General features: G+C 45.4%; 1 long non-coding RNA gene across 2 annotated transcripts; it reads right to left on the bottom strand.

Moving 5' to 3' along the window:
• Positions 1 to 1629: 1629 nt before the first annotated feature.
• On the bottom strand, positions 1630 to 18164 carry LOC144259598 (uncharacterized). Of its 2 annotated transcripts, XR_013344865.1 has the most exons (5): positions 18109 to 18164; positions 17543 to 17660; positions 6941 to 7078; positions 4697 to 4780; positions 1630 to 1867 (listed from the first exon to the last, which is right to left on the bottom strand). It is a non-coding gene; the product is annotated as an uncharacterized LOC144259598 (long non-coding RNA). The 2 variants fall into 2 exon arrangements; XR_013344864.1 differs by lacking the exon at positions 6941 to 7078.
• Between the last annotated feature and the right edge of the window lie 997 nt (positions 18165 to 19161).

Below are 19161 nucleotides of genomic sequence, written 5' to 3'. Positions count from 1 at the left end.
AGCCAGTACCTTCCTTGAGAGACCCAGAAGGGGCTCATTTGGGGGATGGGAGACATAAGCCCAGCACACCCTCACTCAAGAGGGAATTCTTTCTTCTGAGGGGAGGAAGGCTGCAGTGGATTAAAATTGTAAAATATATTAAGGAAGAAGAAGGAGGTGGAGGGGGAAACTCACCAGAGGAGTGACACTTTCTGGCACAGTCTGGACCAGCACTACAGAAGGATGAGTGGGCTTCACAGACATTTTCTGACAGCAGAGGAATGGTCAGACTCAGGAATCTTGGGTTCCAGTTGAGGTTCAGAAATATTCCCTCGTGGACACAGACTTCTGCCCATTCTCCCCCCACCCCTGCTTGACCCCACTCCTGCCCTTCCAACCTGTCCCTGTCAAATCCTGTCTCTTTCCCACCCCTGGTTCTTATCACTGTCCCATTCTCCTTTCTGATCTAGTCTCAGTCTCTATTTCTCAGGCTTCTCATTGCAATCCCAGTCTCCTTGCCCAGCCAGTCCTATTCTTTCCCTCTGGACTCACTCTCTAACCTCTAATGTCCCCCCCGCTCCCCCATTCTGTCTTTCCTTCTCCTCACCCCCTATCCCAGTCTCCTTGTGCAGCTTGTCGCTCCTTCCTCTATTACTTGGCCCCAATCTCCTTGCCCAAACAGTGCCACTTTCCCTCTCCAGGCTTCTTGTCCAATCTCTCTCCCCTCCCTTCCCCCCAAACTCATAATCCTAGTCTTCCTCCCTAAAACGCTCATCCAGTCTCAATGTCATCCCCCACCTCTTCTCCAGCTCCTTGTCCCAGTCTTTTTGCCCAGCCAGTCCCACCCTGAGCTCTCTGCACCCCAGTTCCTTGTCAGATCTGTCTCCCTTCCATCCCACTCCCATTCTGACCCCCAAGCTGGTTTCAATCCCCATTTCTTTGTCCATCCAGGGTTAGTCTCTTCCCCTGCCTCCAGCTCCTTGTCTGATTTCAGTGTCTCCCGGCATCCCAGTTGCCTGGGTCCCAGTTGCCTCACATTTCCCTCACTGGCTCTGAGGTCTAGTCTCCCCCTTCTGGATCCCAGTCACCTTGTCCAACCAGTCCCAGTCTCCCCTACCCTCCTGCTCCCAGTCAGTCATTCCTCCCTTTCCTTATCTAGTCAATCCCAGTTTCCTTGCCGAGCCAGTCACAGTTTTTCTCCCACCCTCCAGTCCCAGAGTGACTGGAGTCCCAGGGAGCCACACTGGAGTTACTCAATTAGGATGAACTGCAAGAATGGGGCAGACAATCCCCAAAGCTGGTGGATATTCCAATACTTAGATTTACCAAACCAGCACAAACAGCTTCTATAATACCTCACTGGTTACACAGAAGCCAACAACACAGTTCCATTAAAGCAACCCAACCTTAGGCCTCCAGACAGCCAAGTCAAATACGATGAGGATTACTGAAAATCTTAATCATCATATAAGAAAGTTCTACCAATCCCAAAGGATTGGACACATTACCTCCCAGGTTAATGAATATTCTAGCTCTTACCCAAATACACGCTTACAGCCAATTCTTATTAACTAAACTAAAATTTATTAAAAAAGAAAAGAGAGATTATTGGTTAAAAGATCACTATACATATAGACATGAGTACAGTTTTGAGATTAGATTCATAGTAGAGATGGTGAGCTTTGTAGTTGCAAAGAGTTCTTTTAGAATTAATCCATAGGTTATAGTCCAATGTTCATATTCAGGGTGATCCAGATTAGGTCTGGAGATCTCAGCCTTATGGTTTAAGATTCCCCTGCATGAAGCATTAAGCAGATCTGAGATGAAAAGGATCAGGACTCAAGGTGTTTTTATACAGTTCCAGGCTTTCTTTTGACAGGTCAGAATCCTTAGGTGAACAATAGGCAATTATTGAGACTTTGAAGTAGATCTATTTCCTAAGCATTACCAGTAATTAGCTTCATGGATTAACATAAGGTAATTTATCCATTAGGCAGTTTATCACAAACTTTAAAGAGACATATAGACAATGACATTATTTCACCCAGGATTCATTAAACTGTTAATATTCCTTTTTGATCTTTGAATCAATCTTTGAATAGAATCAATCAATAGACAGACAGGAACTAACATCTAACAAGATATAAGTAAATACATACAATTAGTATCACCTCTAATTCTCTAACAATACAGGTATGCACTTCAAAGTTCTAGTCTATCTAACATGGAATGGCCCTAATTACCATTTACATACTTTTCTGACATGTCTCTAAAAGTTGAATCTGGGTCATTTATCCTGCAGAATGCTTAACCCTTTCTAGCCATGTGTCGCACTTTATGTAAGATTTGTTGCAATTATATAGCAGTGGTAGCAACAATGATTTGCATGGTCATACTCTAATCAGATAACGTCACACCCAATCTCACCACATTCCTTGTCCCAACCTACTCCTTTCACTCCCCTGGTCTGGCTTTTGTTCCATCTGCATTCAAATTGGGTAGTTTCCTCCTCCATGCTGAATGAATTGCAACAGGGGGATCATTGAGGGCACAGAAGAGACAAGCTCCCTGCTCTCATTTCCAGAGCTTGGCCCTACCCCAGTCTGGAGCAGCCATTATGGGGAAAGTCCAGCTTTGCTCCTGTAGCTCTGGGCTGAAGCCTGATTTCTCGCTCTGTGTGGATGGTACATGCACAGTCTAGTCAGCAATCTGACCTATGATAGGTTTCAGAGTAACAGCCGTGTTAGTCTGTATTCGCAAAAAGAAAAGGAGAACTTGTGGCACCTTAGAGACTAACCAATTTATTTGAGCATAAGCTTTCGTGAGCGACAGCTACACCTTCATCTGATGAAGTGAGCTGTAGCTCACGAAAGCTTATGCTCAAATAAATTGGTTAGTCTCTAAGGTGCCACAAGTACTCCTTTTCTTTGAACTATGATAGGTTCAAGCATGCTCTGTGAGGATGTAATCTTCAGAGATCTTAGCTGCTAAAATTGAAGAAATTTCTAATGAGCAAGCACAAATTGCAATTTTTTTTCAAAAGGTTATAACTTGGCTAAATTTGAGCTGATTTTCACAGGGATGGTAAAAGGGCTATCCCTTACACAGGCCACCCCCTGCCAAGTTTCACATCTCTCTGCTTCAAAGCAGAGCTTTTCAAAGACAAGGTCACTAGAATATCTTACCATGGGTAAAACAATGTATTTTACCCTATCCTCATTTTAGCAGAAATTTAATATATGTATTTCAGCCTGAGGTATATAAATATCAGCCCAAATAGTTAGTTTGGCAAAGTTATAAGCAACTGAAAACAGGGCTTTACAGTGAGAAGTGTCAAGTAAACTTATTAATAGGCAGTTCTATTTGTCCCATGGATGTAAGCAGGGTCTGAATGAATTCTCCCCTGACAGCTAGCTGGGATGGGGAGAGACTTCAGGAGCAAACTGTGTTTACAAGAACACACCTACTCTGCTTAGCTATCCAGCAGATGGAGTGGTGTTGCTCAAAGTAATCAACTTTGGCTGGTGTTGGATGACAAATCACTTTCGTACTGAATGCAGGAGTAGTAAAATGCTGTTACCAATGTTGTTGTCATTATTGTATGAATAAAGGGGAGCAGAACTGCACTTAACCGGTCCCAAATAAGGGGATCACCCTGATCTGAAAGGACCTAGTTAAGCCAGGGGCTCGAATGCCAGAGGCCTAGGAAAGTAAGATGGGGTGAGAACAGATGTCCCAGGCAGGAGGTGTGGATTTTCCCTAAGGATTCCTGGACTGGTTTAACCTATTCCCCCCCACTTTTCAAAGAAAGAGCTAAACAGGCTTTATTAGGAGCCTCTTTGTTATTTTAAATGCTCAATGAGAGCTGAGATCAGTTGAGGTGGGACTGTGTTTCTGCCCAGCCTGCTAAGAGCTAAAAAAATCACTGAGAGCTGAAATCACTTGAGATGGGGCAGTGTTTCTGCCTAGCCTGCAAAGAGCTGAAAATTACCAAGAGACTGATGTGCAGCGGTCACAGCAGAGAGGCAGGTGGCAGCAGAAGCTGACTGACAGCTGGCTAACAAGTAGCTGGCAAGGCAACAAGCAGCTGGTGAGGCAGGCTGCAAGGAACCACAGCCAGCAGAGAGGAATTGTGGCTGGCAGGGCAGCCAGGCGCCGAGGAGTAGCGGCTGGCGGGGCAGCCAGCCAGAGCAAGTGCTCAGATGGCGGAGCAAGCAAGGTGCCGTCTTCCCTGGGTGGCAGGTGAACTCACACAGATGCACCTCTGAACCCTGGGTCCTCACTTACAAAGGACAACCACTGTGAGTGGGGTATGGTGAGGGAGCAGAGGGGAGGGCAAAAAAAAGGAACTTTTGGTTGTAGAACTCAAGAACATGAGGCAGAAGACGCTGCCCCATGCACTCTGGGGTAGGTGTCCTGCTCACAGTTTTATGATTATGAATCCTGCTTGTGGCATTTTCCCTAATTAATGTTGGGTGATTTCCCTCCTTTCATTAAAAGTTTCTTTTCTACAGTCAGACTCTCTGCTTGTGAGAGGGGAAGTATTCCCCTTCAGAGGCACCCAGGGGTGGTGTGTAATTTTCCCAGGTTACTGGATGGGGGCATGAGCCGGTTCTGTGTTGTATTGTTGAAAAGGAACCCCTAAATATTGAACCCAGCCCTGCTTGCTGCTGGCTCCACCTGGCAGAAGGGTTACACATACAGTAATAAAACATACCTCGTTTGGAATGTCCACATTTAAAGGATGATCCTGCTTCCCACACTGGAGACACAATGCTATGAAAATCCTATTGTGCTGGAGCTGTGTGAAGAATAGGAATATTTATCCATGTTTATCTGAAAATTTCCTTTGCGTAATAATGTCCACAGATCTGGGCCACCCTGCAGATCAGTGGTTCTCAACCAGGGATACATGTACCCCTGGGGGCACACAGAGATCTTCCAGGGGGTACATCAACTCATCTAGACATTTGCCTAGTTTTACAACAAGCTACACAAAAAGCACTGGCAAAGTGAGTACAAACTAAAATTTCATACAAAGACATGTTTATACTGTTCTATATACTATATTAGGAGTTCTTAAACTGTGGGCGAGTGTTAGACTCACTGGGACCCAGAGCAGAAAGCCGAAGCTCGAGTTTTTAAGTGAGGTGAATATTAGGGTACTCAGACAAATCAGACTCCTGAAAGGGGTATGGTAGTCTAGAAAGATTGAGAATCACTGCTGCAGAAAAATAGATCGCTCAGAATAGAGATGAAAACTGACAATGAAGAATTTGGGTTTGTTGTCACTAGTGGGAATTTCCTATACTCTGCAGTAAGAAAAGTCTGCTGTACTTTTTCCTCAAAGTATAGCTAACACAACCTTTAAGTTAGGAAAGTAGATTTGAATTATCTTGGCTGTGGTAGTTATTTCAACTGGAGAGACCTTCAAAAGGTAGGGCATTCCCCTGTTCCCTGTGACTAGCAGGTCTGGCTTTGCCCCTAAACTTCAAGCAAGCTGAAGAACCCTTGTAAGAGTTCTTTGGACCTTATGACTTGAAGAGAGGACATTTTCAGGTAATCACCAACAAATTTCCTATTCCAAAGGTGGAAAATTGCTCATCAGATGCATTGTCATGAGCACCAAGAATGAGACATTTCCGGTAGGATGAGTCAGCAGTACCCCAAGAAGGATTTTTTTAACCCTGGTTTCAAAGTAGTACCCAGCGGCTGCCTCATAATCTACAATCTAGTGCAGGGGTTTTCAAACTTCATTGCACTGTGATCCACTTCTGACAACAAAAATTACTTCATGACTCCAGGAAGGAGGACTGACGCCTGAGCCTGCCCATGCCCCATTTCCCTGAGTTGGGGGTCAAAGCCCAAGCCCCACCGCTCTGGGAAGGGGGGCCAAAGCTGAAGCTCAAGAGCTTCAGCCCCAGGCAGGGGGCCTGCAACCTGAGCCCCACCACCCAGGGCTGAAGCCCTCAGGCTTTGGCTTTGGCCCTGGGCAGTGGGTCTCTGGCTTCAGCCCCACTGCCCCACCAAGTCTAAGCCAGGCCTGGCAACCCCATTCAAAGGGGGTCATGACCCACTTTGGGGTCCTGGCCTACAGTTTGAGAACCGCTGCTCTAGTGTCTGCATCAGTCCTCCAGGCCCTTAATTCACACTCCTAAATCTGGAGGATTTAAGGGAGCTTTTAGCACCTATGCATTTAAAGGATTTAAAATACTTAAAAGCTTGTACTACTTTAAAAATTTAATGGACTTAAAAGTTTAGGATGCCTCAAGGGTTTTCAAACTTTTTCCTCAATTTTAAAGTCTTTTTCTCACTTTTTTTAAATTAAAAAAAGAAAATAAATGTGAAAATCTCTGTTAAGGCAATGTTAGGGTTACACTTTTGTGACCAAAAACTGCCTCCCCAAATTTGTGGCTTGGCTTGTACTAAGCATGCTCACATGGATGAAGCTGTCTGCAGGCTTGGGTCGTCTCTGCAGGAAATTGATAAATTTCAGCTTTCTGCAACAATGAACTCATCCATATTGTACATCCATAATGTTCTCTACTCTTCTCTTATTAATTATGTAGTTTAATATAATACCCTTATTATATTCAATTACATATTTAATACTGTATTGATTAGATAGGAAGGCTGGTCCAGTGGTTGGGGGGTTTAGCCTGGGACTTAGAAGATCTGAGTTCTATTCCCTATTCTGCCACAGACTTCCTGTGTGAGCTTGGGCAAGCCACTTGGTCTGTCTGTGCCTCAGTTTCCCCATCAGTGAAATGGAGATAATAGCAGTTCCCTCCCCCACAGGGCTGTTGTCAGGATAAGTATGTTAAGGATCATGAAGTGTTCAGATACTTATATGGCCCATGTTACAGTACCTTTGAGAGAGAGTAATATTTTGCACTTCTATAGCTGCTTTCTAATTGGAGAACAGAATGCATTTCAGAAATGTTAATTTAGCCATACACACCCTTATTTCCATTGACTCCACCTTGAATTTATGGGTGCTCAGCACTTCTGAAAACCAAGCCCAAGGTGTTCCCAGGTTGACGCCCCAAATCAGTCAGCACTCTTGGCTTTCATGGCTGCCCATGGTCACACAGGAAGCCTAGGGCAGATATAGGATTAGAAGTTAGAACCCATGTCTCCATACTTCCAATTCTGTGCCCTAGGCACAGGTGTATTCCTTCTGCCCTACCAATATATAACTGTGTATATTGCTCAATGTATGCCATGACTTAACACAGGATGTGCAATGTGGGCAAGTTAATGTTTTTGTGGGAGCTTCAACTTCTGCATTTCTTGAGAGTTTGGGTTCTAAACCCCACGCTCAGTACTGCAATAATGCAGTAGATAGTTTTATTCAGTCATTTAATAAAGCTTGTAAAGACTTCAGGAACTATCTGATCTAGCATCTTTCATCCAATATAGGTTCGTTATTACTATCACTAAATCTAGCCACAGAATTTTTCTCCATGACCTTTGATTAAAGCCAATGGTTAAATACACTCACAATTAAAGATCCACGCCTTATTTCTAGTCAGAATTTGTTTAGCTTCAACTTCCAGCCATTGGATTGTGTTATATCTTTCTCTGCTAGATTGAAGAACTCAAATTAAATATTTGTTCCCTCTCTAGGTACTTATAGCCTGTAATCAAGCCACCCTTTAACCTTCTTTTTGTTAAGCCAAATAGATTGAGCTCCTTGAGTCTGTCATTATAAGTTTTCTAATCCTTGAATCATTCTCATGGCTCTTCTCTGAATCCTCTCCAATTAATCAACATTTGTCTGGACTTGTGGTCACCAGGACTGTACACAGTATTTCAGTAGCAGTTGCATCAGTGCCAGTGGAGAGGTAAAATAACCTCTCAACTCCTACTTGGCATTTCCCTGTTCACACATCCCAGGATTGCATAAGCTCCCAGTGTGACACTGGCCAAAAGAACTACTGTTCTGCTGATTATCCACCATAGCCCCCAGATCTCATTCAGGGTCACTGCTTCCCAGGATAGAGTCTCCCATTCTGTAGGTATGGCCTACATTCTTTGTTCCTAGATGTATACATTACATTTAGCTCTATTAAAATGCATATTGTTTGCTTGTGCCCAGTAAACATAATGTCCCAGCACACACACATATATCATATTAAAACCATGCACATAATACCTATTTTCAACTTTTCAAAACATCTCCAACTCCGCCAAAATCACTGAACAGGAAAACGAAAGCGTGGCTCTGGCTACACTACAGAACCGTTACCAACATAGTCTCCGAGTGTACACACAGCGTACACCGACGGAAGCAGTTGTTCTCCCTGTGGAGGAAACCATGTCCCCTAACAATGTTAGCTACACCGACAGAAACACTCTTCCCCCCGCTATATCTGAAGCTACGCTGAGGGGGTTATCTGCACAGGTGGTCGCTAAGGGCCCAGTGATTTCAGTGGGAGTTAGGTGCCTAAATACCTTGGAGGGTCTGGGCCCAACTCTCATTTTCCCTTTGGCCCCTGGGTAACTATTCCAAACATGGAGCCATTCTGAAAAGTTACAGAGCAGAAGTGGGGGGGCGGGAGGGGGACCCAGAAAAAGCAGAGGAGAAAAGCAAAAATCCTACCCTGGCCATGGTTTATATTATCACACTCTATGGCAAAAAGGGGGAGGGGGGAAAGAAGAGAAAAAGTTTGAAATTAGAAAAATGGGGGGAGGGAATGGGGAAAATGCAAAACCAAAAATGGGGGAAATAGAAAAAGGGGGGGAAATGCAAAATCAAGCATTCAGCATTTATTTATTTATGATTTAGTTGGGGATTGGTCCTGCTTTGAGCAGGGGGTTGGACTAGATGACCTCCTGAGGTCCCTTCCAACCCTGATATTCTATGATTCTATTAACAAGGTGTATACTGTGCCTAACATATGTAGTGGCTAACATACCATACCTCTAACAAAATCCTGCTCACTTTACTCATGTCAGTAGTGCCAATGAATTCATGGAAGTTCTGTCTACTAAAGTTTTGCAGGACTGGGAGTAAAATGGGTTAAAAGTTGCTGAGAGTCCACAGATGATTGGTGAATGGGCAGCTTGACACTTTGAAAGAAAGAGAGAGAGGGTAGTTCAAAGCTGTCCCTTTGTGCTAGATCTGCAAAGGGGACTTAAACCCATGTTGCAACGCCTAACTCCTGCCGCCTTGTGCCATCCACAGCCCTGAGTAAATACCCAGGCTCCCTATACAATGCACAGGGAGAGTTAGTCACCTAAGAGTGAGATTCACAGAAGCCAGCAAGCTGAGTTGGCAGTCACCTAAACTAGCCAACAGGAAATGCTGAGGCAAGGGGTGTGGTCTACGCCCCATCCCTCAAAGGGAATTAGGCACCTAACTCGGGGCTGCTGTGGGTGCTTCTCTCTGTTCAGGACTCACAGCTGTGAGCCCTCTGCTGGAGGTAGGTATCTAAGCCCTTTCTCAAAACATATGAGATAGTGCCTGCTGTTGGCCCACTGATTAGAGTACTTACCCAGGAAGTGCTAGACCTGGGGTAATGCCTCTTCTGCCTCATGTGGAGTAGGGATTTGACCCCAGGTCTCAGGTGAGTGCCCTAAGCATGGGGCTATGAGATATTTGGGTGCAGGGTCTCTCTGTCTCGCCTGTTGAATCTGTTCCACTTTGCATAAATATAAATCATTAGGCCACAGAAAACATGAGCTGGACTCCATAGTCCTCTGGTAAGGGCATTCAACTGGGCTGTGGGAGATCCAAGTACAAGTTTCCCTTCCACTGACTAATTTTTTATACAAAATTGGGACAAGGGAGTTGGTGCATGGGTGTGGCATTGTAAAAGGCCAGCCATTCTCAATATTCTAATAGTAACCATTCTCATTGCCCTTCTTTGAACCTTTACCATATCATCCCTCTGGCTCTTGTTAACTCAGGTAACAGTAACCAAAAACACTACTGCATGGCAGATGAGGGAGTTTAATATTAGTTATATATCATATCACTAAGATTTTCCATATGACTTTCTTCCCCCTTTATGCGTGTACCTATGCACCGTATTTGCTTTCTTTACTGCTACAGCACACTTGGCAGGTTAGTTAAATTATACGTGTCAGCTCCTTAGGAGTCTGTTTTACATGCCCCACTTTCAAACCCAATCCATTACAGCAGTGTTGTACCTGCTGCCCTACATTTCAGATTGTTGTAAGACGCTCCTTTATGTAGCTGGGTAGCATTCTCCATCCCAAACAGAGGCACATTGTCACCACCTAAACTAAAGGCACATGTGAGCAGTGGGGTTTCGCTGATTATTGTTTGGTGAGAGAAACAGTAGAAGGGACAGAGAAGGAATTACCAGATGTAGCAACAGAAACATTAGTAGCATGACCTTCAGAAAACGCTAAATGACAGAGCTTTTGGGCAGAGTGCTGCCTGGAAAAGGCTTGGAGCTGTGAGCAAGAAGGCTTGATGCTGTAAGCAAAGTAACTATTTTCTGTTTAATCCCTCCTGTGTTCAGGGAAAGAGGACTTTGTACACTCTAAAAATCAACAGGGTTGTATCAAGGACAGATGACTTCATCATCAATTTATCCTCCTAATGGAATCAATCTGCACGGCCCCAAACTTTAGTTAACTGCTCTGGGTCAAAAATGAGTAACTATCAGTAATATTTTTGGAGAAGAAAAACAAATTTCCTTTTCAATCGGCTGTTGCATAGTTTTTTACCCCACTATCATTTTCTGTTGTATTGAAATAATCTATCCAGTCACAGCAGGTTTTGCATCTGTTACTTGCCCTCAAAAACCTGCTGTTAGAATGCAAGTTACTTTGTATCCCTAAGCTTAGAACTGGTTCTTAATCTGCTGTTTGTGGAAGTAAACTGATTGCAGGAATTTTTTGTTTTGTTGCTTGGCAAAGCTTCTCATTAAAAAAGCATCAATGGGGGAAAAGTGTGCATAGCCTCTTTCATTACAAGTGAGCTGTCTTTAGCAGTTCAGATTCTATCAGGTGAAATATACAACTGTCTATTGGGGACAGTCTGTTTTCAACTCCGTATTTATTTACATGTATTTAATATGTAATCAGTAAATAAATGGTATGGCCTAACCTCTTAACACTGGTGCAATTGCACTGAAGCCAATGGACTGGTTATGGCATAACTTGAGAGAATTTGGCCTTGTAATTTTACTGACAACCAGAAATGGGACTGTATCTAAACTCCCTATCTGAACATCTCTAGCCCTTGGATAGTTTGATCTGGAAGCCAGCGGGCCTATAATGGCCTGAACCAAAGCCTGTGATCTGAACAGTTCAAGCTATTGGGAAATTCAGCTCCAAACTTTGTGGTTTGGGCTCATTATCTACTGAGAACTGATAAACAATCGTATTCCGTTGTAACCCTTCTGCCCATCAGAGTTGGCAGCAACAAGGGCGGGGTTCAGTAGCTAGGGGCTCCTTTTCAACAATACAACACAAAACCAGCTCGAGCTTCAGTGACCTGGGACAATTACATACCACCCCCTGGGCACCTTTAAGAGGCAATACTTCCCCTCTCGCAAGCACAGAGTCTGAGTGTAAAAAAAAACTTTTACTAAAAGGAGGGAAGTAACTTGGCATTAATTTGGGAAAACACCACAACTAGGGTTCATAAACATAAACCATGAGCAAAAGACCCACCTCCAAGTAAGTTGGGCAGTGGTCCTTTTCCCCTCAGGTTTTGAAGTCCAGGAACCCAAAAATCCCTTTAATATGCCTGTCCCTTCTCTGTACCCCACTCACAGTTGCTGTCCTGGGTCAGTGCAGACCCAGAATTCAGAGGTGCATCTGCAGAGTTTACCTCCCACCCTGGGGTGGAGGGTAAGGAGGCACCTTACTCATTCCACTGCTCAGGCGCTCAGGCACTCACTCTCTACGGGGCTCTGCTCTGACCCTCTCCACCAACCACCCTGCTGGCCACTTGCCAAGTCTCTCCTTCAGCCACGCTGCTCACCAAGATGTCTTCAGGGGCTACCGCTTACACAGCTCTCATTGATTTCAGCTGTTAGTTGTGGAGCCTGACTGCTGGTGCACACTGGGCAGCCTCTTGCATCAGAGACACTGTCCCAAAGCAGGTCTAATACTTAGACCTAGATATCAGTGATTTCAACTCTGTAATGTGTAACAAGACTCTCAGTTGAGTCTAAATTAGCTCTGTTATTACTATTTGACCTTTTTCTCTCCACTGTGTATCTACAACCCTTAAACAGGGCCCTCACCACAAAAAAATATAAGTGCCTGCCAACCCCTATCCCCCAGATTTGGGGCCCATGTCCCCTCCCTGCCTAGCGAGTGCCATTTTAGTTGAGGGTGAGTCCTTCCATCAGGCTATGCCAGGTATAGTTCTGCTACCCTCGATTCACACAACAAGGATAACAACCTCTTATTAATCCTGCCCCATAACAAGGAGACTGGGGATCCAAAACTGGCCAAAATAGATCATTTGGGCAAGTAATCCCATCGTGCTGAGCACCTACGCAGGGTGGGTCTGCCCATGCAAACAAGATCAACTCCTGAAGTCCTCTTCCACAGCTCATCACTAGATGTCAGCAGAGAATTCATTCAGACTCTGCTCCCACTGTCATCATAGCAAAGGTAACCCCGCAAGGCCTTTGATGGCATTTTGCCAGGGCTCTGAAAGTTAGTGATAATGATAATGACTGACATTGACATAACATTTTTTGACTAAAAGCTCCTGAAGAACCCAACAAAGTTTACCAACCAATTAAAAACTCTGTGGAACTACATCTAATTATATTGCCCTGCTGGCCTTGGTTGAGGTGAGGTGACTGTACCCCTGAGCCTGTAGGGGCAGCTGTGCCACATGGCAGATTCACTCCCAAGGATTTCACCAAGCAGAAGCAACTTTAAGTTCCTGGCTGGATTGCTCCAATTTCTGGGCTGCTCTGGCCAGTTCCAGGCCCCCTAGGCAGAGTGAGGGGTTCCAAGTCAACCTGAGCCATTCTACCTTGCCCTCTTCGGCAGAGTTTTTTCACCACCAGGCCTGCATTCACCTGTCTATACACTAATGCTGGGAGCCTGGATAATAAGCAAGAGAAATTGGAATTGTTTGTTTACGAGCATAAACTGGACTTAGTTGGTATTACTGAGCTGTGGTGGGAAGACTGGCATGACTGGAATGTTAAAATCACTTGTTATAAGCTATTTAGGAAGGATTGAATAGGCAAAAGGGATGGAGGACTGGGTACTCTGTCAAAAAAGGGCATTACCTGTTTCTGAGTCACTGACACCTCCTGAATGCTTATGGATCAATATAAGCGTTGCTTCCAATCCTTGAGGGGGCCATTTAGGGATCTGGGGCAAAAATTGGGGATTGGTCCTGCTTTGAGCAGGGGGTTGGACTAGATGACCTCCTGAGATCCCTTCCAACCCTGATATTCTATGATTCTATGATCTGACTCCACCTCTTCATCAATAACTTCATCCTCTGGGTTCACTCCTCTTTCCGTGGCCTCCGAAAGTATCCATGTGGTTCTTGGCAATGGAGGTGGGGTTGCCACCAAGGATAGCATCCAGCTCCTTATAAAACCGGCAGGTCTTAGGTGAAGCACCTGAGTGGTGGTTTGCCTCCCTTGCCTTTTGTTTCACTTGCCTCAGCTCCTTTATCTTCACTCTGCACTGCTGCGTATCTCAATCATAGCCCTTTTCGCACAAGCCTCGAGATATCTGCCCACAGATATCCCAATTCCTGCGGCTCAAATGCAGCAGGGACTGCACAGCCTCCTCTCCCCATGTACTGAGCAGATCCAACAGCTCTGCAATTGTCCATGCGGGAAAGCGTTTGGTGCAATAAACTACTATGCTCACCTGGGAAGATGTGTTGAGACCTCTCCATGCCAAGCAAACAGGAAATGGAATTTTAAAAATTCCTGGGGCTTCTAATGGGGAGTTGTTTACTTGGCTGCAGGGCAGTGGAGTTCAAACTGCTGACCAGAGTGGACAGGATGGGCATGGTGGGACATCTCCTGGAGATCAATTAAAGCGATGAAATGAAGCATGGTGTCTACACTTGCACTTTGTCGACAACAATGTGGAGGGAAAAGACGTAAATCCCTCTTGAGGGTGGATGTATTTTGTCGCCAAAACCGGGCATTCTCCCCAACAAAAGTCACCTTGCAGTGTCTCAATCATATCATGCACTCACTGTTTGGGTCAACAAACGGCAGTTTTGGCGACAAAACTTGGTAGTGTAGACACGGCCATAGTCTTTCAATCTTTCCGAAAACACTGCCTCCCTCCCTGCTCCCAAGTGAGTCCAAATGAAATTCTAGCAAGTCTTGACAATAAGCAATGGTTTATCTAAACTTGCAAGCAGTCAGCTCTCTCATTTCTACATACACAGACCCCCTTTTGTTTCCAGCCTCATTTAAAAAGTAAATCCTTTTCCACAATAAGCCAAGAAGACGCCCTTTGTGAAGCAGTTTAGCAAAGCTGTGAGCTCTTAGTCATTAACAACAGATTTAGAGCCATAAAGGGGGGGTGGAGTTGGAGAGGAGAGGGTGTGTGTGAGGGTGAAATAGGCAAGAGGTAAATACATAACAGGAGATGACAGACAGTGGACATGCTGGGAGAACAGAAAATACAGAAACTAATGGATTCAAAGAGGCAGGAAATCTAATCCAGGACAGAAAGATCTAGTGAACAGAAAATCCCATTTGCTAATGAGAGCAAACAATGTGAATGGGAAGAAATCTGTTCTTATTAAATAAGAGCTGGGGAAGTAAATATCCGACAAATCCTATCGAGTTTAGTAACAGTCATCCAAGGCCTCCCTTAAGACACCGCTCCCTCCATACACACACACGCCAGCCTGCTCTGATTTGTACACTAACAACCGTGACATGCACTTGCCCCTGCTCCACATACACACAGCAACTGTCTCCTCCTGCAGCTGGCTCTGCCTATCCGGCCACAGACAAGTGAGAGGACAGGAGCCGTGTGAGCTCGCTGGCACAATCTCACCCCCCTCAGCTTCCAACCTACCCTTCTCCAGGTCCAGCACCACTGTCCTGGGGATCGAGGGGAGCGGCTGTGTTTGCCACTCAGTCTCTGCTCCTCTCTCCCCCTCCAGCAGCCACCTCTGCTTCTTTGCTCCAGGGATGGGAAGGGAAGGAGGACTGGAGTGTTTGCAATGCGATGCCGAGCGAAAAATGCACCCAGACCATCCTCCCTAAGTCCCGCACCTCAGCCAGCTAGCTACAGTTGCTCGACTTTAGTAAGGGGAAGGATTATGAGTCCCTTACTAGTGTGGACCATTGGTGCCATTGTAAACCCGGTCCTGAGCCTTTCTAATGTTGTTCCTACCTACTTGTGCTATTCTTTTGCACACCTCCTTAGCAATCTGTCCATGTTTTCACTCTCTGGGATTCCTTTTTGATTTTCAGGTCATTAAAGAGCTCCTGATGGAGCCATATTGGTCTGTTCCTTTCCTTTGCATTGGGATTGTTTGCAGTTGTGCCTTTAACAGTGTCTCTTGGAGAAACTGACAGCTCTCCTGAACTCCTTTTTCCCTTACATTTTCTTCCCATGGGACCTTACCTAACCAGTTCTCCAAGTTTGTGAAAGTCTGCTTTTGTTTTGAAGTCCATTGTTTTTATTATGCTGCTCTTGCTGCTTCCTTTCCTTAGAATCATGAAATCAATCGTTTCATGATCCCGTTAATCATAACAAGGGCCTCAGACCCCTGGTGGAGAACTGCTGGACTAGGGCAGTAGAACCAGGCTTTTTTGGATCAGTGGAGTAGAGGGAAGCATGTTCCAGAGTGAAGAGCCCCTCACAGAGAATGCTCCATGACCTGCCCCCCTCTCTTTTTAATTAAGGGGAATCTAGTCTGAGCGCCTCTTCCAATTGTAACTCTGGCAGTATTGCCCGGGGGTTGGGGCGGGGGGAGAGGTAGTCCCCGAGGCAATAGCAGTGTTCTGTGAACTCACCTGAGGGAGGTCGCCTACAGCTTGGAGATGGTGGACTGGAAATTTTGAATCAATGCAGTTCAAGAACATGTTCATACAGAATCTTATTTTTTTCCACTTGTGAGCTCTCAATACCTTGTGGACAAAGTCTCCTTCACATAACTTTATCCTCATCCCTGGAGGTATTCCAAGCAATACATAGGATCTGCCACTTAGCTGTGAGCCTCAGACACAGCTAGTTAGTAAACATCAACTCCGAGGTCTACCAAACAAGGACCTCAAGAAAGGCATTTTTACCGAAACTGCTATTTATCTATTTATTATGATTTTATTGTTACAGATGAGTTCCTGTACGTGATCCACTCACAGGCCAATGATACCAGTCCCCAGTTGTTTCCCCAATGGCTTTCTCTGTATTTCTTCAGTGATGGGAGAGGGAACTTGCGCATTAAACCACTTTTCTCTTTCGTCTCAAGTCAAATGATAAAATCATTTTAGAGAAAAATTGTTAGTCCCTGGTACAGTCTGACTTTCAGTGGTTGAGTCAGATTGAGGCTATCTAACAGGCCAATAGGCAGATGGTTAGGATTGCTATTCAGTACTGGGGATCCTGACCCAAAAGAAAACAGAATAGTGCAGAACTTTTACACACTCAGACACCGCAGCAGTTCTACTGATTCTAGATTAGTCATTTTTGGAAAGATTAGCCAATTCTGCAGCAATAAGATATTTAGTTAATTATAGAGTTTGTGAACCAATATAAAACAAGAGCAACTCTCATGAAGTCAATCTGATTTATACCATTGTAAGACTGACATTAAGTGAGAGGTGACTAAGGTCGTGAATGTCTGGTTTTCTCTCTAATGCCCTGAGAAATGGTTTGTTACATTTAGGATTGGGGTGAACTTGTTAAGAAATTGTCACCGTCAGCAAAGAAGCTTTGAACACATATAACTAGAGATGGGCAAACAGTACAAACTATTTCCATGCCCATTCATTTCAAATGGATGTTTAAACACATTTGCGTTGAGTATGGTTCCATCCCTGTTGTGTTCATGTAAGTTTTAGGTGGGCTACAGCAGGGGTTCTCTAACGTTTTCTTTCTGAGGTCCCCCCCCAACATACTATAAAAACTCCAAGGCCCAGTGGGAGGTGGCGGGGGGGATGCTCAGGGTTCCTGGCTTCTGCCACCAGGGGTGGGGAGACTCGAGGCTTTAGCCCCTGTAGGGCTCAGGATTTTAGCTGCAGGGGAGGAGGTTGAGGCTGTGGACTTCACCCACCAGGTGTGGGAGAGATGGGGCTTCAGCTGCGGGGTCAGGGGGGACTTTGGGCTTCTGCCCTACAGGGGCACCAGGCTCAGGGCTTCAGACCCATGGCTCCGCTCACAGCTTCAGCCCCGCAGGGGTGCCTGGGCTCGGGGCTTCAGCCTGGTGGGGAGCACCAGGACTCAGGGCACAGGGGGCATCCAGGCTCAGAGCTCCCTGCAGCTATGCTCCGGTTTCAGATCCATGGGGGTGCTAGGGCTTGAGGCCCTGCACTTCAGCCACAAGACAGCTCACGGCCCCCCAGGGGGGTCTCAGACCCCTGGTTAAGAACTGCTGGGCTAGAGTTTGCTTTACCTCTCCTCTCCTAGCACTTCAACACAATTCCTAGAGAAAAGTCCATGGAGAGCCAGAATTCAGACACTGAGGATTTCCAGCAAGGATTTCACAGGGTCAGCCGCCCCCACAATCAAGCCTGAAAAGAACAAAAGGAACAAATTGAATTCTTAAGCACCAACTTTATAACATTTTATAATAATAACTAATAATTAATAGCAGTTTAATCTCTACTGAATAACAAGGCTACTTCATAATCTACATACCTTATCTTCATTTATACATAAACATAATCAAACAAAACAAATTAAATCTATACCGGTCAGTCCCCACAAAGGGTAATGCAGGGGCACAAGGGAATGAGGAAGAGGGTAGCTGAGTGGGGTGCAGGAACACATGGGAATGAGGTGGTGCAGGGATGGATGAGGACAGGGGTAGGGGGTGCAGGGACACATGGGGAGGGGGCAGATGTGCCTGACTGAATGGGAGAGGTTAGGGGTCAGCCAGGGTCTGCATAGGGGAGGTTCCCCCACCTCCCTAACAATCCCCCTCCCAAAAAAAAAACCCTTGTTCTGTACTTCTCCTACCCACGTCCAACAGTCCTCCAGGTTCACTCCCAGGCTCTTTTCCAGCAATTACTTCCCTTTCCCTCAGCTCCTCCTGACACCTCCAAGCCTCTGCACTGCTTCTGGGGAGTCCAGGAAACACATTTCTGTAAACGTTGTAGGTTAAGTAAATTATTACTCAAATATCTGCATTAATATGCCTAGTAAGGAATCTCTTTGTCAAAAAACATTTCCTGAATCTTTTTTTTGTCTGTATTGTACATATTTGTTGACAGGTATTTTGAAATAAGTTACCAAAATAATTGAAACGGGCAGGATTATATTGTTATTTTGACAAATAAAATTTGCAGAATTTTAAAATGTTGTGCGCAGAATTCCCCCAGGAGTAATACAATGCACATGGAGAGTTAGGCGCTTGAGGGTACGTCTACACTGCAGTTAAACACTTGTGGCAGGCCCATGTCAGCTGGCTCAGGTTTGCAGGGCTCAGGCTGCAGGGCTGCAAAATTGCAGCATAGAAGTTTGGAACCTGGACTCTGGGACCTTCCCCCTTTGTGGGTTGCTGGAGCTCAGGCTCCAGCCAAAGTCTGAACGTCTACACTGCAGTTTTACAACCCAGTAGCCCGAGCCCCATAAGCCCAAGTCAGTTGACACAGGTCAGCTACAGATGCTTAATTGCAGTGTAGACATACCCTGGGAAAGGGGCCCCTCAGAAGCCAGCCAGATGAGCAGGGAACCACCTAAGCGAGCCGAGGGCCTGTGATTTTTTTCCCCGCACACTCCTAGCTGACACAGCTATACTGGCAAAACTTGGTAACGTAGACCAGGCCCTAGTCAACCTGCACTGGACTCGGATGTCATTTACAAGCATGACACTCCCAGGTAAGAGCAGTGGAAACAGCAGCAGCTCTTTCTGAATGGCGACGACCCCCCATGCGGCTGTGCTCTCACACCTTTACTACCTATTGCCTATCTGAGGTACTTATACGAGCACCTCACGATCTTTAAAAGACCTATCCCCACATCACCCCTGGGGGGGATGTGCTATTATCCCCATTTTACATAAAGGAACTG

Source organism: Eretmochelys imbricata, chromosome 1 (genome assembly GCF_965152235.1).
Source record: "Eretmochelys imbricata isolate rEreImb1 chromosome 1, rEreImb1.hap1, whole genome shotgun sequence".
Lineage (NCBI taxonomy): Eukaryota > Metazoa > Chordata > Testudines > Cheloniidae > Eretmochelys > Eretmochelys imbricata.
This window is presented reverse-complemented; position numbering and strand designations above follow the sequence as displayed.